We start from the raw sequence: 24610 nt of genomic DNA, 5'->3' as shown, positions 1-24610 counted from the left end.
ACATGTGTTAAAAATAAAAACACTCTTTCGCCTTATCATGCCTCTGTACTCATTGTTAATAAATATGTTTATAATTAAAATCTTCTCCCCCTGCCTTCTACTTGCCAGTAGCAGATTATCAACACTGATTCCACTCTTATGAGCCATAAAAAAATATATCTAAAGTTAAAATCATCTTCTCCAGCTGTAGAAGCCTTTTGCCATCAGGTTTTCATCTTCAGTTCCTGGAAATATTTTGGCAGCAGATAGAACTCCTCCCCAGTGCATCTCTCAATCTGACTGCCACTCCTTTGAGCTGATTTTAACAGGCTAGTTTAAAACAGGAACAAACCAGAATGCTCAGGAGGTCAAGAGTTCCTCTGCCGTGCGCAGCTTGAGCCCTCAGATGAGCACAGGGTACAAGAGCGTGGTAACCAGCATAACAGGAAAACTGGCAAAAAAAAGGGGTAAGATCATGATTTTCATGCCAACCTTTGTATTTACCGTGTTACAAATTGTTCTCATGAGCTCACTGCTTTTCAGCTGAACGATATTTTTTCTTTGAAAGATTCACTTCATCCAGGCCATTTCTAACAGGTGAAATGTTTTCACTGCTATTCTTTCCTGCCATCCTATTGGTAGTCCAAAGACTGCTAAACTAGAATCTTTGAATTCCTAGACTGTTTATTCTAAGGTGTTTATTGAAAAGTGAAGACAGATGGGTACCATAAGAACAATTCAGAAAATGCAAGTATTTGTTTTTGTCAAGTGACCACATTACCCACACACAAATGTCGGTTGTACTATGACCTTCATCCTGGAGAGAGTCACAGACTATGAATTAATGGCCTCCTCACTTATAAGAAAGGCTTTGCAGGTGCGGAGGCCTCCATGGGTGCAAGGAGAAATACTGAATGATGAAACCCACAGAACAATAAACAATTACTAAAATTTATAATAAGCAAGAGAATGAAGACTGCAGAAATAAATTAATAACATTTCTATTTCAGCTCACACCATAAATGCTCAAAAATCGCATTTTTTATCAAAAGTGAATAAAAGGGGAGGAGAGCCAACTCCTTTAATACATAAGAAAGGTCTAATGTAACTCAATTGTAGTAGGGCTCAAGAAGTATATCCCGTGGCATTTACAAAATAATCCTAATGTCAACACTTAGGTTGTGTTGATAACAGTGCTAACATTTAATTGCCCTAAAAGCTATTAAGACCTCATATTTATCTCTGCAGTGAGTCCTCTGACTGTAGGTCACACAGAGTGACTGGGACTAGTGTGAAACTAACCATCATAAGTGCTACAATAAAAACATCATTTATAAATGGAAACATCTATGAGTGATCCAAAAATGACAGTATTTTCCTATTACACCATGGAAAAAAACAAACAAACAAACAAACAAAACCAAACAAAAACTCAACAAACACACTCCAACAAACAAACCAGAAAGACGACTTCTGAACAAGATATCCAACTGTACTTGAAAGAAAAAAAACAGATCCATGAGCTTCTGGTACTATGTATCCTGCTTTCAAAGACACAAGTATGTTCTACCAGGCACTGGATTTGTAGAACAAAATGCAATAATGACCTATTAGAAAAGTCTCATCAGGAAAAGAGAATTACCCCTGAGAACTTGTGTGGGGAAGATGATGAAGAGTATGAAATAGTGACAGCATTTGCTTTGGAGGAATGGCCTACTCAGATCCAGGAAAACAGCCTTGGAGAATGCCTGATTTGCCATTTACAGTTTCTCTTAAATGATTGTTTGGATGAGTTATAAAATCATAGACTAATTTAGGTTGGAAAAGACTTTTAAGGTCATCTAGTCCAATCGTATGCTTTGTTGCAAGTGTCATTTTGACCACTGATCACCAGTCTTCCATTCTGTTGGGGAAGAATTCTATAGGATGTGGGCACATGTCATGGGAAACTGGAAGTGAAGATGGGAATGGAAAAAAGGAGAGAATTACATATATCAAGTAACCACTTCTGTTCTGGATCTTCACAATGAGGACATAATGAGGAACAGAAAATGTCATAGGGGCATTCTGCCTATGGAAAAAAGACCCATATATACCGCTATATGAAAAAAGTGCAGATAGAAGCTATGAGGTATTGGTCACCATTCTAGGGCAAACAATCTAGTTATAAATTCTATAGTAGAGATACACAATTGTGTATAAGCTTTATTTTGTAGGAGGATTTAAAAAACAAATATTTTCAGAACTCTACTTGTATAGGATTCTGCAAATCCATCTGCCTCATTAAGTGCCCAATGCACCAGGGTGGACAGAAAAAAGAAAAGTTAAGAACCTTGTTCAGAAGAACAATATTCATGGGCATTTTCAATGTCTCAAATGAATTTATTTGAGCTCAGATTTTGGCCCAATGTACAAGGTACAGCATGTTCCTGCTGGCTGTCACATACCATATAGTTGTCCTGAGCTGAAAGTGGCAACAATTAAAATGCATTTTTATTGCTTGAACTTGTAAAAATTAATAATAATGATCATTTAAAGTAACAAAGAAAAAGAAATTTATTTTCTAAAAAATGAAAATCTTTTCAGTAGCAATATTAAGCATTCCAGTAATGTTTAGTGCAGACAGCTATTTGAAACTGGAGATGACAAGTCAAACTTACAATGCAACCAACACAATTTCTGAGTAAAGACTCTTCTCATATTAAATGCAACATTTGGTTCAAGTTCCAAGAAGCTGAAATTTTATTACTGCATTCTTTAAAAACAGCATAAGCCTTGTAACAATTATAACTGATTATAATCAAGTTCAAGGTAGGTGATGTTTCCCATGACCTCGTCTGGAGTCTTCAAATGTCTTTTGTCTTACATTGGTTCTCCCCCATATGCTTGTCTTGGATTTTCATGGGGCTGACATTTAGGGTCAGACTAGGATTAATGCCTTCATGCTTGGAGTTTCTGGGGCCTTTAGTGGGTTTTGTTTGTGCATTTTTATTTTTAAAGGGACATTTTGCCACTGCACTCTCTTAAGGAAAATGCCTTATCTTAAAGTGTAGTGGGAAATACTCACATATCATATACAGTAAGCTATCAAAAAAATACTTTACAAAATTATGCTAACTGTAATGCCTACCCTCCTCAAAGGCAGTTTGTTAGTTATGCCTTGGAACACTAATAGTTAAAAGTATTAGTTTGTTAATTTAATCATAGCAAATGGAGTTCTTGACAAGCAGACTCTACCTTTAAATAAAATTTTAAGTGCACACTTAAGGCGTATTTCAAGTTTCAGGAATGCCCATTTAATTTTAAAGACTTGGGGGAGTATTTATACACTCACTATTTCCATTCAGTCTTTCAGGAGTCCCTCACCACTACCAGAAGGGGACACCTGCTGGAAATAAAAATCAAGGACAAAAATAACCACTGGTGGTTTCTGCTAAATTGTTACTTGCAACTTCAAGAATCTAACACAGATGATCACTTAATTCCTATAGTGCATGTTCCTTATATTCAACACCGATGACTGCAAGGTTATTCATGTTGTTCTACTGCAATGTGCTCCAAATCAGGATTCTTTTTATTGGCAAACCTTTCAGTGCATTAGGTAAAGGATTCTCATTTAATGTCCTAAAAAAAGGCAAACTTCCTAACCACCACATTCTTTTGTTTTCTGTAAGACTGGTATCTATAATCTTACTTTCACATTTTGTAGCTATGTTTGTAATGGTATTAGTTCCATTTACAGATATAAGCAGAAAGTATTATTTCAATGAAATAATTCTTTACATACCAGGAAGAAAAAAAAAAAAAACAAAAACAAATAACCTCAAAGGTGACATATTCAGGATGAAGAAAAACAGTTTCAAGGTACATGTAGATCCAAAGAAAAACAATTTCCAACATTTGGTCATTTGCTCTTGAATAGCAAAAAATAAATAAAAGTTGTGCTGGTAAGGGCAAGGACACATTAGCAAACACGTAACAAAGAAAGTACGTTATTTTCTTGCTATTTATAACTTATTTATAAAAAATTCATACATCCTAACTGTCTGTAAGCAGATTCTCACAGTTCAGTGCACATTGCTGTTGATGCATTTTCAGGTAATGAAATAATAAAACTCTTGTCATTCAAGATTCAGGTTCATAAATACATACTTTACATGGTGATTTGGAAAATCCACAAGTCTGATCTCAAGCTTAAGCACCTTTATGAGTCAGCCTTCATCAGAAAAGAAGGAGTGCGGAGAAGGAGAATGATAAATAATTGCACAGGGAAATTAAAAAGTGCTTGAAGATTTTTTTCACATACTTCATACAAAGCAGACATGAACATGAGAGCTCTTGATTTTCTTGCTTCTTCAGTAATCCTTTCATGACCAGGTGCAAGATTAGAAGTGAATATTATGAAAGTGGAAGTTAGTGATAGGATATTGTTCCACTAAAGATAACATGTTTTCTCAGCTTATTGAAGTTCAGTACATTGTGCCCTGAATTAATAGAGTTCACTGAGGTAACCAGGAAGATAATAATGAGGTTTATTTTAGTTTTCTCGAGTATGTACTAAACACTTCAAAAAGGATAAGAGACTATACCGAAAATATAATGAGGTACCTATGGTGAATAGAACTGAGGTGCCAGTGTCCAAATTTCAGACCTGGACAACGTGCTCCCCTGCCCCTCAGAAGTCCAGGTGTGTTTGTCTTCCATCAGACTGAGACCCTTGCGACCTGCTTGATGTGTCAGCCTAACCAGACCACAGCAGGGCACTTCTCCAGCCCAGTGGATCAACCAGGTGAGTACATGTACATCTCCCACAAGAGCATGTCCTCCTGTGGAGCCATTGCCTTCTTTTAACCAAAATTAGCAGAAAATACAGTAGTATTGGGGTATCCTGCCTTTTATATACAGTACAGAAAGTTGCACCACTAAAGTGAAGCATCAGACCCCACTTCTCCCTCTGCAGGGTGAATTTCAACCTTTGCTATGCACTCTCCAGGACAATATCCCTGCAGGGTGTTCTGAGAGGGAGGGAAGGATTCAGCATGCTGATCCCAACTCCAGGGCTGTTCATGTGTTTGGTGTGAATCAATCACAGCCATGGCTGATTCAGAGCTTATTTTGAAAGGTCTATATTCATATTTATATATATTTATAAATACATACATATATGTATGTATAAATATGTTTATGCAACAGTTGTTTCATATGAGAAGGTGAAAAGACTGAGAAGTGACCTTTTTTAGAGGGTTCAGAATGTCATCTTAGTGACAGGGTTAAAAAGACAGTTTGAAAAATAAGGATTAAGGATTTCTTCCACTGCTGTAAACAGTACTTTATACACTAGCTCTAAAGATGTGGTTCTCATTAGTCTCAGCAAAACACCAGATAAAAAAAAAGAAAAAAATACAACATAAAACACAGAAGTGATATAAACCAGTGACATCAAGTATTCACTGAGTCAGGACAATCCCAGCATTAATGAAAATATTGCAAGTGGCTGCTGTTGACACTAAAGAAAGAGTCCAATTCTCATTCTGCTGATGGTTTCTCTAGGTATGCCTAATGATGCAAAGGCTTTTCAAAACGCTTACAAATATTTTTGCCTAGCCACAGCTATATTTGAAACCTCTGAGGATACCTAAAAACTCAATCTGAAGTCTTTTTTTTTTCCAGTTAGTTTTACGCTTATTTTTAAATGTTTCACTTCAAAACAGGGAGTAGTTTCTTTACACTAAGCAGATACCCATTTACTCTTATCCAGACAGTATACACCTGGAAAATATCACTCTCTCCTACCTTCTCTGTTCCTTTACTACACTGCAGGGCTGAACAGCTGACAGTTAGATAACATAAGCCACAGTGGAAGAATAAGCTAAGATATAAATTTGAGTACAACTTTTAATTCAGCTTTGAAAAAGGTCATTGCTGGAAAGCATTAAAACTCTAAGTGAACCTCAATTAAAGCAGAGGTTTAAATACTACATACAGGGATTTTCTCTGACAATGCTTTGGTGGAGTAAGTCTTCAGAATAATTTTCTTAATATTCTTAAAAGATATATGGCACAGGGTACTAGACAATGGAATAGGAATTATATTATCATTCCAGATGAGGTGTGTTGAAAGACCTGGGACTGACGCAGTTGGCAGCCTTGGAATTTGCCTTCTTATTACTACCATCTGTGTCAACTTCAGTATCCATCTCAAAAAGAAAAAAAGCAGTATTTTATTGTGTACGTGACCCCGTTTACGTGCAGACCTTCAATATCTGCAGGAGAAACTGGAAGTATGCTCATTCTCCACTAAACATAGTGAGAGATTCCAATGGCCAGATAACAGTTCTGTTTATCAGCTTGTAAACAAAAGTTCGTGATAAAATTGTGCTTTTCTTCTTTTCCATAAGTCTTCCCTCTGGGTTATTTTTCCTACAAACTGTCATGATGCTGATGAAAAACAATCTCTTTGCCTTTTTGAACCTAGTGTCTCTTATGACAGCAATCTTTTTATAAAACCTAGGAGAGCAGTGCTTTAAGGGCTTTTTGGGTTTTATTTTTTTTAAATAAAAAGCCATCATGCTAGCTAAAAGTGAAGAAAAACTGTTGCATCTCATATGTGAAACTGCTGGCTTTAAACAGGCTTGGAATCAGCCTGAGTTATTTCAGGGAATTTAAGTGGCTTGTAACCAACTGCAAGTTTAATATCCAAAAGAAATGCTGATGATACAGGATTTTTAGATTCCTTTACTTAGTTTTCTAGAAGATTACATCACTTGAAGCCTTTCTGGGATGAATGCTGAGCAGTAGTTTATATACACCTTTCAAATAAGAACGAAGCAGAGGATGTTTAAGTGAGGCAGCATAAGGCATGACTAACTCTGTCCTGCTTGCTAATGCTGAAAATGTGATTTTTTTCTTCACAACTTTCAAAAACTTGCCTTCAATTGCCCATAATTTCATCTTTCATAAGAGCCACCTTTGACAGAAGAGATAAGAAACAAGCAAAAGCTAGAGAAATGAGGAACTGTGAGGGCTCCTTGTCACATTAGCACTTTTTTTCTTTTACCGTGTTATCTGTCCTTTTTGCTTTTCCTATTATATTCTGTCATAAATAATCCTCAAAAGAAGAATGATTAGATTCTTCTTTATTGTAGTGAAATACTGGTATCCCCAGAGAGCTACTCAAGGAGTACTGAAATGGAGGGAGCAGGAGAAGGGGAATGAGAGCTATTTTTATTTGAATTCCATTTGCAGATAGCAGAGAGAACCTAATGAATGTGAGTTCACAACGGGCATCCTCCTATTGCGGAGTAACCTCCCATTACAGAGTAATCTCCTTAATAGGCATAATTGTTGTCCATCACATCCAAATAATTTTTGCAATAGCAAACCTCACTGGATGCCTCACAGAAAGGGAGAAAAAGAGACCAATCAGAGCTGTTCCAACCCTACCATGGCAGGAAGGTTGGAACTACATAATCTTTAAGTTCCCTTCCAACCCAAACTATTCTATGATTCTATGTGTCTCAGAACATTACTACAGAAAAGTGAACAGTCCTGTTGGTAAATACATATTGTGCATCAGCCCAAAGTTTCACCAAAAAAGACAGACTTTGTACTATTTTCCTGTCTTGGAAAATGATCCCTCCAAGTGAATACTGAAGAGACTAGCAAACAATGTATGTTTTAATTTCCCCCTAGATGTCTGTATATCTTTTCATGTGCAGCATTCTTTCTCCACCAAGGTGTATTTTGTGTCCACACAGATAGACTTAATTAAGGGCATGCCAGCCCATTCTTCTAAAAGCATTCTCAAGGAGAAAGTGTGTGATCAGACAGTAATAAGGACATGACCATATGGTACATCATAAGAAAATCTTGGAAGGAAAGATACTAGTAAAAAAAAAAAGCAGTAAAGACACTGTTGTTGGACTCTCCCATCCTTATGTCACCACACTTATATATGTACATTTTTTTTTAACAGGATCATTTACTTTGGTGAATAGATGGTGAAAAAAAAATCTGTCTGCATAACAATGAGTTCACAGAAATCTACAATTCCACTGAAAATGCACTGGTTTAGGTGAAGTTGATGACAAGTGGCCATAACCAAAGACACATGAACTTCCTAAACAAGGTGCTGGATATACTTTAGTAACTTAATTCCTTATGGAATAAATGGTTTCCTTTGATTTCTAAAATATGTAACCTTTCAACTCATCAGGGACATTAATGAATAGTAATTACCACTGATGAGCACAAGGACTACTTTTTTTTTTTTTTTTTTGCAAATGTTGAATTAGTCTTAACTATTTCTAAACCAGGAAACACAAAAGAAATGTATATGAAATATGTGTAAAATACCTGTGTAAGAAAAGAGAGGCATGTACTTTGAACCACACCTCAGCTTCATAGTTCAAAAACGCATGGCTTGAAAAAATTATATATTTTGTATTAAAAGTTTGCATTCATAGTTTTCAGATGAGAGTTAGCAGAACATGAAAACCATATGACAGAAAACGCTTATTTGGAAGAACAGAATTCTGAATTTGACAAATAACTTTGCACTTATCTACAGATTTACAGGTGGACTTGCTTAGCCAACATAAGCCTATATGAAGTTGGAAGAATGAGACCCAAAGAAGGTAAACAAACCCATTCATGAAATAAAAAAGAAAAAAAAAAAAAGTCTGAGATCCAAAGGTTAAATCAGGAATGGAAGTAAGAGAATTTTTCCAGAAGCAAAGAATAATGATAAGGAACTGTATACTTGTAGTTTTATAGCGTATATTGCAAAAATGTTCATGACTTAATGTATATAATTCAGACTATTCCATCTTTACAAAAATATTACTAAACTGCAACAAAATAGTAAACAAAAATAAAAGTATGGTCTTTTTTCACATTCTCAAGCACTCTGAAATTACAGCTGTTACAAGGACTGGCTAGACAATGAAAAGAAAAGAATGTCAATTTACACATCTATATTGTAGTTGAGGCAGTGATTCTATTTAACAACCTACTTTCATCTGGTTCCTGGAACCAGCCTTTTGTAGGCAGAAATAATGTCCGCCACTGAGTGTTTCTTTCTCTCAAATTAGCACTTAACATTAAGTCTAAAACACAGGCATCTATTTTAAGTCTCTGGATCTTCACAATTCAAGATCAATGAATGACTCTGAAAAATATGTTGCATATCTTCAGATCCACTGTCTTGTATCCTAAGATTATAACTATTTTGTGTTTTGTTTTATATTCTCATAATATCTATTTTTTTTTCTATACAAAATTCTAAATTGACTTTCCCCAGGATCATATAATGCTTTTTAACACTATTTTGCCATCATACCTATTTTGATAGAAACACTCATAGAAGAGGTGCTGGAATCTGTTTAATAAGGAAATGAGTCCTGCCAAGGAAAGAGAGTTCTTCCCCGAGGTCATTGCTTCATTTTCTGAAATTTCTTTCTGGTAATCCTTGTCTCAGTACTATGCATCAGAGGGATATGACGAATCTCAACCTTTGCCCGACTTCCAGAAAAAGGCTAATGTCTTCTTTTGAAGTAATGAATGTTCAGACTGTGCTTAAAATTTAACAGAGTAACCATGCTTTCATGCTGTTTCATTAACCTTGAACAATGGGGAAAAAAAATTCAGAGAAATTGACATTTCATTAACAGGTGTGGTGATCTCTAGGAGGAAAAATGAAAGAACCAAACATTTCCAGTTCTGTAAATCAGCCAGATAGCAGCAGATGGAACCATGTCCTACCTCTGATAAAACTATTATCACCATCATCAGGGCATTTCAGGACAGTTGCATGTTGAATATTATTTTTCTGGAATAACTGATGAAGTGTTTACAAGGAAAAATTAGAGGCACCTTGTGCTGCTGTGTTTTCCCCATGCACTTATACAGATCCAGTAGCGTACATTTGGCAAGCACTTGTCCATGAGTGATACTATGGGAAATTCTGATCTCATCTCTTGGTGGGAGGCTCAACAGATGCCCAAGATAAAAGCTAGGATAATGATAGTACGCTTCATTAATGGCATTCTCTGTGTATCCTACTGAAATAATAGACAGTCAGAAGAGAGTTGACACAGTTCCTTTGAAAGTATCAATCTCAGACACCAAGTTCCATAACTAAATAACTTTTCCTGCTAATCAATTAATCTGCAACATTATTATGGGGAGGATAAAGAATAACTTAAAATGAAACCTTCTTCTTCTTTAAAGGAGATGAACAGGTCTGTAACTGTGCGTGGTCAAGGAGAAACCAAAAAATTTTGAGTTCTGAAATTCCCCTTTGGGAATTTGGCTTTCTTTTTCTTCCTCCTCTTTGCTGCAATGACTGTGGTTAGTGCAGTCCATACAGCGGATAGCTGTTGCCATCTTGGTCAGCATTTAAAGCCTGATCTCAAGAAACAAGCAGTATATAGACCCCTCCCCTAACCTCCATGTATTGCTCTATTTGCTCTCTGGTCTTTTCTTATGTCAGAGTTGTCCATAGATTCCTGATAAACGCCAGAAATCACACTACCTTTCAGTGAAATTCTACAGTTCTCTTCCACAGTGAAGCACTCTCAAATTAATTAGAATTCGATAACAATGGAAGAACTTTACACCCATAGTGGAAGTAAAGTAGTGTTCGAGTCAAAGAGTACTGTCCTCCTCTTCAAATGAATTCCCAGAAATTCTACATAAAATTCCTAAATACACTATTTACTACATACTTTTCCTTGCTGTGTACAGAGCTGGTTTCACTACTTAATATCTTCAATAATTAAAATCCTAAGGACCATTTATTCATTCCATATTTCCATATCCACAATCTGCATCTTACAGAATCTTCTACTCCTTTAAGGTCTTCTTTGCTTTCTTTATGAAAATAAGTTCTCAGATAACGCACGGATATCTGCCCTTCTCCCTTTCTGGAGGCAGCTGTAGACCAGAGAAATTCCCCATTTTTTGGCTAAGACACCCTGCATCTATATGTGGGGAAAGTCATATGCAAATGCATATGGGTATCCTGAAGGATAAGAAGCAGAAAAATAAGGTGATTAAATACCTCCAGAAGCTCTTGAAGGAAGGGAACTCTGACCTAAACTACTTTTTTTCAGTAAGAACAACAATGCTGCAGAGATGGAAGCTGTAGGGAAAAAGCAGAAGACGATGATTTTTTTTTTACAGATGAAGGTAAAGATGTAAGCATGAAAATATGGTGAACAGCAACATGTAGTGGGAATGCTTGATTGATAGACTGTTCTTATAATTAGTATTTGTAATCATACATAACGTCAATATAGCAATAACTACCTAACGAAAAAACAGTCTACACATGCAAAGGCCACTATTCTTTATGTGTAAAACTCGATGATCTTTCATTTATTCTTTTGCCTACTTTTCCAGAATATCTTCAATTTTTAAATCTCATGTTCAAGTGGTCAAACAGTATTCCAAACAACAAAACAAAATATTGGATGCACAAGGAAATATATTTTGGACTGCACAGCCAGAGTCGGACACCCTAATTAGAAATATCTGGCTTGTCTATTATACAAGATACTCCCCAAAGTTTGAAAAAAATAATAATAAAAGAAAGAATACAACAAAGGCTATGGTAATACAAACAAAGTTACGGAGTATTACTTTTATTTTTTCTTTAAAAAAGTATAAATTTATTATATAATCAAAAATAATTGAAATGTGGTGCAAGATATTTGAAAAAAAAATATATTTTGCAGAAAATCTGGACCTACTTATAGCTATTAGGCTGAGAGTTACCTCTCTCCAGAGATCCCTCACAGAATGTCTTAAATGGTTGTTTAAAAGTGTACAAGTTTCATATTGGCATTCGGCACAGGTGCAAATTTCATCAACTTTTAGGTGTAAATCTCATTTGAGAGAATATTCATTTCTCCCACTTTTTGTCAGGGTTTTCCTTTCTTGTTTATAAAGGAGGGATTTTTATTTTCTTACTTTCTTTTTTTCGGGGGGACAAAATCCATACCGAAAAAGTACTAAACAAGTAGAGAGGAAAATTTTTTCAGAACTGAGCACTGCTTTAGTTTCCATTATCCACATTTTACAAGCATAATACTGTACAGAAAATGCAGAATACTGAGAAATTGTAGGAAAAATTACATCTTGAAGTGTTACAGCTTGGAAACAACCACAGTGCTCCAGCTGTTACTAAAAGAAATGTGGCATAGTCATGGGACTCCCTTACTGCACAGTTTGTGATTCTTCTAAATTTTTTTATGTCCTAAATTCATGCTTTTTTCCATACTGTTTTTGTGGTTTCTGATGCTGCCATTACCTCTGTACCAGAAACAAGGAAAAAAACCATGTCTATCTCTCTTAACTCTGGAGACATTTGTTATTTTCTCCACAGAGGGGGTATTTGTTAACGCTGTCAGCAATCCTAACTGTCAGAATTAGCTAATTGTCTGATCTGTGCACAATAGAAGTAAATAGGGATCATTCGATGAGTAGGTGGGAAAATATGTTGCCCTGTCACTAACCAGACAAGCAGTCCCACTAAATGCACACTGAAAATAAACATCTAATAGTGGATTAGATAAGTATATAAATGTCAATGTACCTTTTGTCAGCCACGAACTCCTACTTACCTGTAGGCTAATCACAGGGCATTTGCTTATGCTGATGACTATTCCATTACATATTTCTTCCACCATACAAACTGGAAAGGAGTTCTACCCAGAAAGGTAATTAAATTATACGTTCTGCCAGCCTAAGTATACAGTAATTTAATTCACTACCCTAAGGTGCCCTCTATGAATATATTATACTTAGTTTATTAGCTTTAATTCTCAGAAGGAGGGGTCTTAGTATACCATACAAATAAAAGTACCTAGGCTGATACTCAAACATGCAGCTGTGCGTAATATTCATAGTCTAGCTTTGGAAATGCATGCTGATACCTTATGAAAAATTCTATAAGAATTAATCCACCACCATTTTAGTCATCCAGGAAAAGCATAGAAATTTGAACGTGGATAACCAAATGTTTATTTATCTTGATTGTAAAATAAAATTTGTATTAACCAATACATATCTTACAGTTCAGAAAGGTTCAAGCTGATAGAGTGCTGCTCAGAGCTCCTACTATTTTAACTTAGAGAGCATATGAATAAACGGTGGAAACTGATCATTCAGATGCTTTAATTACCTGCCAAATAAAGTCTATAAAACAAATCAGTGATGTAAAAAATCAATTCATAATAAGCAAAGACCATATAAGGTATCTCTCTTAGGTAACTTCTATTTAATTTTCATGATTTTCTAATTTTCTGTTATTTGTAAAACAAAAGCGCATTTAAACACTCTCAAGGTTTTTTCCTAACTTTTTTGCTTGTTTGATACATCATTCCCTCTTTAGGCTAAGTGCACACCCATCTAACTCTCTGTTCTCATATACAAATTCATGGTCTATATAGTCACATTACTTTTCAAGGTGGTCAGCTATATTCTAAAGAAAGTCAGTTAAGCGAATTAGCCATAAACATGATGCAACTAACCTCATTTATACAGATATCCCCTAGTCCAATTTACACCTTCTTAAAGTCCATGACTCAAAATATCAATATGTGACAGAATTCCATTAACTTAAATAACACTGAAATAAGGTTTGTTACTTAAGTATAGTTTACAAATACAGAGGAATTGTTATTTTGCTACCTAAATAACCGTTTTCCCTTCAGTGTTGCTGAAATTATCCCTTCGGTGCTGCATTCAGTATCTTAATATTGTAAGTAAGGCCAAGAAATACGAAAGTCTGAAGTGAAATTAATTCATTCCTCTTCTTCTACCCCTATAGCCACTGGCACTCCTTTGCATTGCCGAGTCAATAGCTTTAATGGGTGCCAATTGGACTTAGATACTCTAGCAAAGATTTGACATAAAATGCAGGGTTCACTTCACAAAGATCATTAAAACAGTCATAAAACAGAACAGAATCCACTTTTAAGGACTTATCTAGTTCAGAAGATCTTTTTCCTTTGGTCTAGCCCCACTGATTTGTAATTCAACTAAAGAAGGGAATGGAAACCTGGAACTTCCAGATTTTCCAGTTGCAAAACAGAAGCTACTTGGATTTCTTGTTAACTGCTGTGTTGTACGGTCAGCCACCAACAGTCTCCATAAAAAAAGTCATAAATAGTATCCATTAATGAATTAAGAGAAAGAAAGTATTGGTTTTTAACTAGGAAAGGTGTCATAGATTTTAGAAGGCTTAAAGGTAAGAACAACTTTTTTTAAGCTTGAAAGAGTTAATGAGACTTACTAGCCCATCATTGAAAAAAATATTCTTGTCAAGGAAATAAGAGGTGGAGTGCTCATGCTATTAAGTATCACCCAGTGATTACACCTCAGGAAGTATTATATCAACGGGTTTTGGGCCATCCCACTTCCGACTGGTGCTTCCTCTGCAGCCTCCCATCCTTTCCCTGCTGTTTTATGTGGAACTCACCAGCTCTGGCACTTTCCTTATTTAATTTGCCCTAAGGGCACCAACAGTGATTGAAGTAAACAGCTTGCTCTTATTTCCAATGGGCACACATGCCGAAGAAAAGGCTTGAATCTTGGCTTCCTTCATGGTGACTGCTCTGTGCCAGACTACAAGTACAAAGACACTTCAAAGAATGTTTTGGTAGTGCCTGAAATTCCCCTCATTTTGAAAGAGTCTCTTTCTACTAAAACCCTGGTACCACGGACAAACAAGCCTCTCTCCATAGCCTGTATTTACATTTCACAAGCTGTTTTTAAGGTACAGGTAAGTGAAAAGAATGTATCTAGAGTGTTGTCCTACAGACTCAGTTATTAAAATGGCCTAAAGAAGGGAATGCTCTTGCAGCTGGATGTAAATTGAAACATGTCCGAGCTTATACCAAAGTATGCTGAGGTAGAGTATGCCAGGATGCCAAAGGTAGTGAACATTCAGTTTTGTCCTCCCATCTCACATTTTGTATCATGTAGCACTTGGCTTGATCTACCTAAACACTTCTGTCCTTGCAGATGGTTTCAGCCTTACACTTCTCAGATAAGTTCCCACAAACAGCAAACTGATTTTAAAATAATTTTTGGTTTTGTACCAGTACTGACACCCCTTTCTTCCCTTATGATATGGCATAAACACCATCTACAAATATATATATCAGTACAGAGAATTTATGTATTCGTTTTTTTATTTTGGTCATTTTTTTCTAGAAGTGCTCTTTAGGATGAAAATGTAGTTTTCAGAAAAATAGCCTGTTTGTTGTGGTATGCACTTAAACATGGCAGCAGATAAGTTTGTGTTTTTTCTATAGTATTTCCTGTAGTTGCTCTCGGGCTTCTTGTTGCTTGGGCTACATTCACTAAAACATTGCATTGTGAATATACAATAATTTCTGAATATAATGGAAATCTAATGCAATAATAAAGTCATTAATTCCACGCTGAATTCACAGATTGTTCCCCTATACACTCCATATTTTGAAGTGACATTTAGCATATGTAAATGTTTTGTGTACTATTTTTGTATAATTCTTCTGTGTCCAAAGTGAACACTGTTCTGAGAGTTTTTATTTATATGTGCTATGTTATCTCAGACTAAGCACATTATGCGAGTAAGTACCTCAAAGTTTTGAAATAAAATTTTCCAAACAAATCATTACTCTTGACAAAATTAATGGGTAATTTTTGATAAATCCCAGTAAGCTTATCAGTCCTACAACTGTGAGAAGGTATCTAGTCTGAATATGATTATTTGATTATTTTAGTTTTGTTCATCATTCATTCATGGGAAAGCACCAAATGGAGTCTACTTAATAATCCTAAACGGAAGCCAAACACATCAGGAGCCCTTTCACTAGAACTGCAAGCTGTCAGATGACATCAGACTCTGAGTTGGTAGAGTCTTAGGTTTGCCAAAAGTCTTCTTTAGAGAGGATGGTTATGGCCTCAGTGCTGATTTTGTATCTACACAGACACCTCATTTCCCCCTAGTCCTGGCTAGAACTCTGTGAAGCATAAAGTTATGTCTGCTTAGATCTAATAGTAGACTAAGGATCTTTAGTAATTCATTTTTCCAGCTAGACCTGTAAACCAAAAAGGTCAGTGGCTTGGGGATTCATATCTACATCCAAGATCAGGGTAGAAGACCTGTACATATTCCCAATTACATCTCACAATGTGCACACAGCAGATATCAAAAAGCCTTGTTGCTTCACCTGCTGAGGCCTACTATGATTGTATCATGTAGAGTTTTCCACTGACAGATATAAAAAACAACATTTCTTCTTTAAATGATGCAACGTGCAGTAAACTGCACATCATGCACTATCATGCCAAAGATCTAAAAGTAGATCAAACATAAAGCATAAGGATTTAGACGCAGCCTTTTCTATTTGGGCACAAAGACTTGCATTGTTTTAAGGAACTGAGCTTACCTTATTTCTGACTCAACTGACCTGGATTTGAAACATTATCAGAGAACTTCTGTGTAAAAAAAAAACTAAAAGTGTCCACACAGTGCTGCACCCTTCCAAACAGGGTTGCCCTAAAGAAAGGAAATTTATCTCAAAAGGGGTACAGAGGAAGGGAGGGGGAAGACTTTTTTGTTGGGATCAGAGTGCACTTGCCTGGCTTTAAACAGCTTAACTTTGATCTAACCTTCAAAACCCCAGTGCATTTACTTTTACAGTGTCTCTATTCCTCATCTCTAATTCTAGTTTGCAGTCAGGGCACCTTGCCAATGAGAGTAGGAGAGCTCAGCACACAGTTTCAGTGTTTGGATTTGGAAACTCAGACCTTCATCTCCCCGACTCTGACCTACTGAAAAAAAAAAAAACCTACTGAATTTTGAGCTGATCATTTGTAACATGATCAGAAAAACAAATTGACTGGTAGATACCAGGAGAAGGACATCTCGTATACAAAAGAAATAGCACTACTGCATAGGAATTTGATCACACAAGACACCAGAAATTAATGAGACTTGAAAAGCCCTGCATAGTAATACTTCTTGGACTTTCTCATGCAGAGGAAGAAGCTGCTGTCCTGACATAGGCTTCAGGAATGGCTTACAAAATATAAGCAGATATGTTCTTGCAGTAAATTTAAACTCCCTGAAACTTCATCACTGTTCACTTGGAAACTAGCCTTCTGTGTTCAAAATGTATATTTAGAAACTAGGAGGCCTTGCACATTTCCTATCAGCTATGTCATCCTTTCTCTTGCTGATGAATATATTCTGGGCACAGTATCTGTAAAACCTTGTGTGACCTTTTAATAATAATGCCAGGAAAGATGATCATGTCAGAGAATTCCTCTGTTTGTCAGCTTGTTTATTTTTCCTAGAGTGCTGGATTCTCATCCCAGCTTCAGAATCCCCACCAAAACACACAAGTAAAAAGAAACCTAAAAAAAAGAACCCCCCTAATCTACCAGCTAAAAATTTTGCAGCCCCTTAGCACTCCAACTGCTCCTTTTGAGTCAGTTTTTACTCAAATAACTTTTGAGGCACTGCATGTGGCAGCAAGACAGCAATCTGAAGCTTTGCTCACTGCTATCAGTGCAGTAGCGACATAGTTCAAATCTGCAAATTCATTTTATGGGGCTTATAAAACTTGGAGTATAAAATGTTAACTAGTCATTCATTTAAGTGAGGCTATTCCCCTATGTGCTTTACAGAAGAGAAGGAAAGAGGCGTGTGTGTATAAAAATCATTATATAAATAAATCCAATAACTATTTAGGCTTAGGGTTTATGTAATTGACAAATTATACATGACAGATAAAATCTTGTTCTCTGAATTCGTGACCTCCTTCTTCCTGGAGCACACAAAAAGACATTTGTGCATTTTAACATAAAAAATGTCATGGATCACCGTTTATTTGCTAATTTTCACTCAAGTATTTGAGAGGAAAGAAACATAGTTAATAACACTAATTAAAATCATATATGTGCATTTTATATATACAACAGTAATCTAAGTATGTATCATCTTTGCAGTTTATTTGGACTGCAACAGGAAGTCCTGTATCTGCCTGAAAGATGGAACTGTCTGATGCAGCATCAGAAAAATCTCTTGAAAAAATCTACCAATGATTTAATCAGCTGTTCTCTTACCTATATTACTTAGTAAGTAATTTAAAATATAATCGATAAACAGTCCTTAATTTAGTGGCATTCAGGAAACACACTAGAACAAATCAAATTGTCTGTTTAATGCAATTTAAAGAAGGTTACTATATCAGGCGCTAAAGCAAACACTGTGACAAAATGCACTGCCACAAAACATGATTTAAAAAGTAATATAAAGTCGCACAATAACTATTCCATTTTTGTTCTCTGTAACCTAGTGTTTTTGAGAGAAATTAATGTGCTCTTTTTTTTTTTTTCCCCCCCCTCAGTGTTAGGGCCCTCTATTCATCTGCTGAAGAAAAAGTTTTCTAAGTTTTTGATGTAGGTCAGACTGGTCTTAATGTTTTATTTAAGCAAGATGCATCCATTTGGCTTCCCATTAAAACAATCTCATTTCCTAAGCCAAGAGCCCTGGCTTGGCATTGTCGTTATGAATTTCAAGTTCCAAAATTAGTAAGCGGTAAATATGAAAAAGAACGGAAACACAACACACCTATGATTCATTATTCACTGAATTAGAAAACTAACAAGCACTTTATGCTTAAAGCTGACTTGACTGCTTCTATAAAATGCATAGAAAGGGCAATTTTCATTTGATGTACAACAAGCATAGGTCCCACTCCACAAGCAAAGATGCTCCTTCTTGCATTCACATGGAGATATGGTGACTTCATCTGATGAGGGACCTCTGGCAGATCTGTGCAGGGAGAGACTGAGAGATACACACTACAAGTGCAGGCTTCAGGTGTTAAGACAATACTCAGCTTGCTCAAGATCCTGACACACACCAAGGCTGCTAATTCACAGCAATGGTAAAACTTCTCTAAGCAAATATTTTCTTCCTGCCATTAAAATCTTTTAATATTTTTTTTTCACTTTAGTAGTTCTTTAGTAGTAGAAGAGAAACATTCAAGTAAAAGGAAAATTATAGTTTCTCCTTTATATATAACAATATATTCTGGGAAAAATTGGTGCATGTAGTGGAGGATTTTTCCTAATCTAGAAATGAGATTTCCTAATCTGAAGTCCTTTCTTCTTCCACAATAAACAACTTTCATTAAAATGAGGGAAGACCATTAATTTCATGCTTTCCTGACTTGCTACTTGGCTGCATTCCTTTGCTTTTACCACAAGTGGTAATTCCTGCTCCCACCTTCCTCCCTTCAGCTAGTGAGTTTCCAAATTACTATTGTAGGGCTTGAGTGTTTAGCATGGAACCAGCATCAGTTTACCCAGCTTAAAATAATATTTTGCTAGAGTTCAATAATTGTAGTCAAAGGATATTTTATTCATATTTCAGGTAGTAAAGTACAATTCTTTCTGCTTTATGCTTGAGGAGAATTTTAGAAACCTAGGTTCAGAACAAACTAAGCCTTTGTGTTGCTCAGAATGAGGTTCCTCTTAAAAAAAAAACCCCAAAAACAACACTGAAAATCTTCGTGACTCCAAGTCATACCTGTACTGTCAGAGTTGAAGCTTAGTGCAGAGCAGAGAAAGGAGGCAGCCCATAAAGGAACCATTGTGTGGGAAGAAGCAGTGTACAATTATGCATTTATGGAGGATTGATGGTTCTCTCTATTTTTTAATCAAGCTTTGTCTCAAAGAACTAAGGTCAAATATCCAAACTACACCTCTTCCTTTCAAGTTCATCCTTCACTTGATTCCAAATATAATACATCCTTCTTTATAGACACTCCATGCATTGTTTTATAAATGAGATGAGTTTCTCTTCTTCCCGTACACCACCCCAAATGTTTTGAATTGAGCTGCTTTTTCAAGCTACCAGACTGGTTTCTATTGCCATTTTCATAAGACATTTTCTCAGGAGCCTTTCTCAGCATAAGAACTGATGACTTAATAGACCTACATTTTTAAAAGCTTTTAATTTTTCTGTTTTGCCAAATGGTTAGGGTTTTTTGGTTGCACCTTCGATATAAAAAAAAGAATTGCTTTTCTGCTTTTCTTTAGGCATTTTTTTCACAAAACAAATGTGCAAAATAAAACCATGTGATGAGAAATATCTGCCTGCCACAACTGTTAAGTGTCAAAATATCTTCATTGCCACAGCTTTTGAAATTGGTTTGTTTGAAACTGATTTTCAATGTCTTTACAAATATTTTGTAAATCATATGGTAACCTTTAAAAGCTGCAATAGACAGAGAGTCTATTGAACACCATATGATACATCCATGATTATAGCAGACCACAAGCACAGGCTTCTTGACCACCACCACCTAGGTCAAAATGCTTAGTTAAGACTCTTTACTTTTATTGTTTTCTTCAACTTTGATCTAAACTAGGTAAAGCATTAAGCATTTAGTTTCAGCATCAAGTTGCCTTAATTAAGAGATAGAATACTTTTCCTTCTCTTAGAATAATATACAATGACTGTTACACGTGACTTCTTAACACTTATGGTTTTAATTGATATCCTTCATAAAGCTGGCAATAATATGAACAACTCAGGAAAGTTCATCTGTGGTATAACTAATGTGGGCCAGGCACCCTGCCTGATAAACAGATTGTGCCTGGGAACTGGTATTACTTCACATGGCTTTTTTTAAAAACCTTCCCTTGGCATCCCCACCCCCCCAAGCTCCCCAAGAAAAGGGACCGTCTGTCTGGGGAAAGAGGATGTTACTGCCTTTTCCATTTCAGCATATGATTAATTTTATCATAGTCAGCAAAATAAGTAGGCACATGCTGCGCTTTTTCTTTTTTCTTTTTCTTTTTTTTAAAATGACCTCTTTTGCATTAATTTTCAGTCAGTCCTTAGTTTATTTTTCAGAAAGAAGCAAAATTTACAGATGTTTTTATATCCCTCAGAGTTCAGTTAAAACAGAAACCATTTTTACTTATGTGAATCTCTCTTTAAAGTAAAAACCCAAAACAAACCAAAACAAAAACACCCAAAGAAGTATATATGCACTTTTCTTTCTGAGGAGCAAGATTTGCAGAAGATACTAGCTTTTTCTGGATCAGCTGGCACAGCTGAGTGAAAAGAATGAAGAAGCTTTTCAGCGTGTAAGCCCTTCTCCGAATTTGAAACAGGAGCAAGAGTCTTGCAAAGTAAAAGGAATTGTTCAGTTCAGTTTCATTAAGTCAAGTATTTAGATGGTGTGAAAGATCAATAAATACCTCAGGAGCTCAAGGATGTTCTAGGGATTTGGTGCTTTTTTTGTGCATGTAGGAGCAGCAGTCACAGTCCTCTCACATTCTGAGGGCAGTGAGCTACCAGGAAGGTTGGTAGGAAAACACCAGGGAGCGGAGGTCTTGTGCTGCCCAGGGGCTAAACTTTCTTAAGGAATGGCTGCCTCACTGCAAACATTCGAAGTTCCCTTCCTTTTTTTTTTTATAATTACAATGACAGAGGTGTTCTCTCCCTCTTCCCACTGTAAAGATAGATCTTATGCCTTACCTTGAACAATTTTTAATAATTGTACAAATCTGCATGTGGAACCAGTCTGTGTACACAAAATAAATTATTCCTCCTTGAAGAAATTGAGTCTTCAGTGAGACATACAAACATCAGGCCAACATAGCTTCCCTGAGAGAAGCAAGCTATTCACATGGAACAAAAAATGTAGGGAGCTGTTGCTAATTTCACACCTTAAACAGTAACTTTTATCTGATTCAGTTAAAGTAAACAAAGGTGCAAAGGGACAGTGGGAAATAGCTTTGTTTTCATTGGAGCAGGAATAAGCTGGAGTGTGTTTGTTCCTGAATAAAGCAAACATGGCTATTGACTGAGGTCAGCTCACTTGGATGATTCAAATTAAGCACTAGGCATTCAGGCCTTGATGTTCATATCTCAGTCACAGAAACCCAGGAAGTAACTATTCTGAGAGCTTGTGTTCAATGCTACTTTTACTACTTGCAAGTATGCATTCATGGCAGTCTTTCTACCTGTAAGAGGAGAGCTCTGAAATAGCCTAAAGACATGATTTTAAAGACACATATATAAGCTATTAATCTCTTTTTTTTTTTAATTTATGTCAAATAGAGACAAGAAACTAGAAGATCAGGATAGGGGACAGAGAAAAGAGGCTGGGAGAAGTCTATGAAAGCAGGAAACTGAAGAAGGGATCGTCCAAAGCCATAAGACTTTGTTACCCTAAAGCACGTTCTTTTAAGAGCTTAAATAAGATGCCAAACTCCTGAATCTCATCATGCCTTTACTATCAACATGTATTTATGAAACTTGGTGAGCAAAAGCACGGTTCATTTCGCTGTGCAGTCTGTGCTCACAACTTTTTTGAACGCTAAAGACAGAGAAGAACATAGGAGAATTTCCTACTTTAGATCTGCAGCTACTAAATAATCAGAAAACCCCTATCAGCATGTGTGCTTTCAAGAAGTTTATCAAAATCTACAGAGCGATCCTAACTTTCTTAATACTTCTGTTAGCTGTAATGGTTCTTATTTAAATAGATATTATTTAGGTTTTTTTTTTCAGTGTGGGTGAGATATAAAACCAAGTAGACTGTAAAATGGTATATTGTGCTTACACATCCCTGCATTCACTACACGTTCTGCTGTTCAAAATAATCCTGGTTTAAAAAAGGCTACAGGCTCTAGATCTCTAAGACCAGTTTTTATAAGATAGTTTTAAAGAATCATGAAGTAACATTCATATTTTCAAATACATAATCTATTTTTTCCCATTTTTGCATTCATAGAGTATAAATAATATATATACTCTATAACATAAATGCAAAAATGCATTCATAGAGTATAAATAATAAAGAACACTTGCTACTTTTATTTGTTTCTGCCAAAGATATTGTGGGTGAGTTTGATGTACATGTTTGATCATATGTGAAAGAAAGGGTATGCAATTTGTTTTCTTAGGACAGAGACAACTTTTCAGGAAGGTTCTCAGGAATACAGGAGTTATTTTCATGCTAGAAATTATTGACTTACCCACTTCATGATGCATGTGTTAACTGGAAACAATTACCTTTTGAAAGAGGAAGGTTTCAATTTTAGTGTGAACGAGCGCCATCGGTAATTTAGTACCCTCAGGCTGCCTTAACTAAAAAGTTCAATAAGTTAAAGCCAGAAAAAGAGAAGAGAGTTTAAAAAAAAAATTAAAAAAAGGGTACTTCAAATGCTTTCAACAAAAATGAGCCTTTTAGTGTTTTGTTTGCGCACAGATGATGATGCTTGTGGGATGGTTGTAAGTAGTGCATTTTTCTTACCATTTTCTGAGTTTGTTTGAAGTGTCAGTGCTACATCACTGAGAGGATGTAGTGCAGATGTCATCATTGTGAAATTCAGGACAGATGATGTATTACCCTCAATGCTGTTTATAAACAGAGTGCAAATGTAGAGCCAATGTAACAGCCTGGCTTGCCTTTCATATTGGAAACATTAAAAAAAATATAGAAAGTTTTGGTTTATTCAGAAAAGAATATTAGGGATTACAATTTGAAAAAAATAACATTTTACATAAGAAAAAAGCCACAAACATTCATACAGAAACATTACTTCCATAAAAAAAAAAAAAAACTTTCTTTTTTGATCTTCACAGAAAGCAGGCAAATTGCAAAACATGTCGGTTCTGTTAGAAGAAACATCGCAAAATTTGTTCTTACCTGAATCTTATACTAATTAAATGATAGAAGCATATTGCTGGCCTACAGAGAAAGTCTGGAGTTATTAAGAAAACAGACTTTCTGATATGGTTTCCAATCCTCCTGTTTAGCACAGGACTGGAACTACTGTTTTCATACATGCAGCATGTTTTTAAAGTTTTTTAACACTTTTAATCACCTCCAAAGCCACCAGTTAGAAGATTTTTTTAAGATACATGCGAAAATATTTACCTGAATTGTATGCAGTCATTGAAAAGGGTTTTTGTTACTATTTTATACGTTAATCTTGTTCTATGATATGCCAGTTTCCTGTGTTTAATAGTTACCAATCTTATTCACACATCAATGTTATTTTCCCTATTTATGGTCTATTGTTTGTTTTTTCCAAGAAGTATTTAAACTTCATCTTGGGATGTCTTGCAAACCACCTTGACCTCTCCTTTCTCCAAATACAGTGAATACCTTAGCTATGAAACTGCATAAAGTTGGGTAACATCAAGGTTTTGAAGTCACATGCAAGCATTCATTACCTGATCATGCATGAAATGCAACTATTTTTTCTTGGGTTTTGTGGTTTTGTTCTCAATGAATCAAGCTTAACATTTTACTGTTCAAGGCTTATTGGCTTAGACACACACACAAAAGATCAGAAGGGATCCACCCAAGAGTACAGAGGGAGCTGGTTGAGCAGCTTGCCAAGCCACTTTCTGTCATTTATCAGCAGTCTTGGTCAACAATGGAGGTCGCAGATGACTGGAGAACTGCCAGCGTGACACCACTCTACAAGAAGGGTTGGAAAGAGGACCCGGGGAACTACAGGCCTGTCAGCCTGACTTCGATACCAGGAAAGATTATGGAGTGCTCAACAGGCAAGTGCAGGTCACTCAGGGGGT

General features: G+C 36.0%; 1 long non-coding RNA gene across 4 annotated transcripts; it reads left to right on the top strand.

The window, feature by feature from the left end:
- The first annotated feature begins 353 nt into the window (after window positions 1–353).
- Window positions 354–24579, top strand: LOC128850964 (uncharacterized). 4 transcript variants are annotated; one of them, XR_008448234.1, is made up of 5 exons: window positions 354–446; window positions 4629–4768; window positions 7955–8107; window positions 8549–8615; window positions 24439–24579. It is a non-coding gene; the product is annotated as an uncharacterized LOC128850964 (long non-coding RNA). The 4 variants fall into 4 exon arrangements; XR_008448236.1 differs by lacking the exon at window positions 354–446 and having other exon boundaries at window positions 4618–4768; window positions 24442–24579; XR_008448233.1 differs by lacking the exon at window positions 354–446 and having other exon boundaries at window positions 4618–4768.
- The last annotated feature ends 31 nt before the right edge of the window (window positions 24580–24610 follow it).

Source organism: Cuculus canorus, chromosome 1, assembly GCF_017976375.1.
Source record: "Cuculus canorus isolate bCucCan1 chromosome 1, bCucCan1.pri, whole genome shotgun sequence".
Classification (NCBI taxonomy): Eukaryota; Metazoa; Chordata; class Aves; order Cuculiformes; family Cuculidae; genus Cuculus; species Cuculus canorus.
The sequence above is the reverse complement of the archived record's forward strand: the minus strand, read 5'-3'. Positions and strand labels throughout refer to the sequence as shown.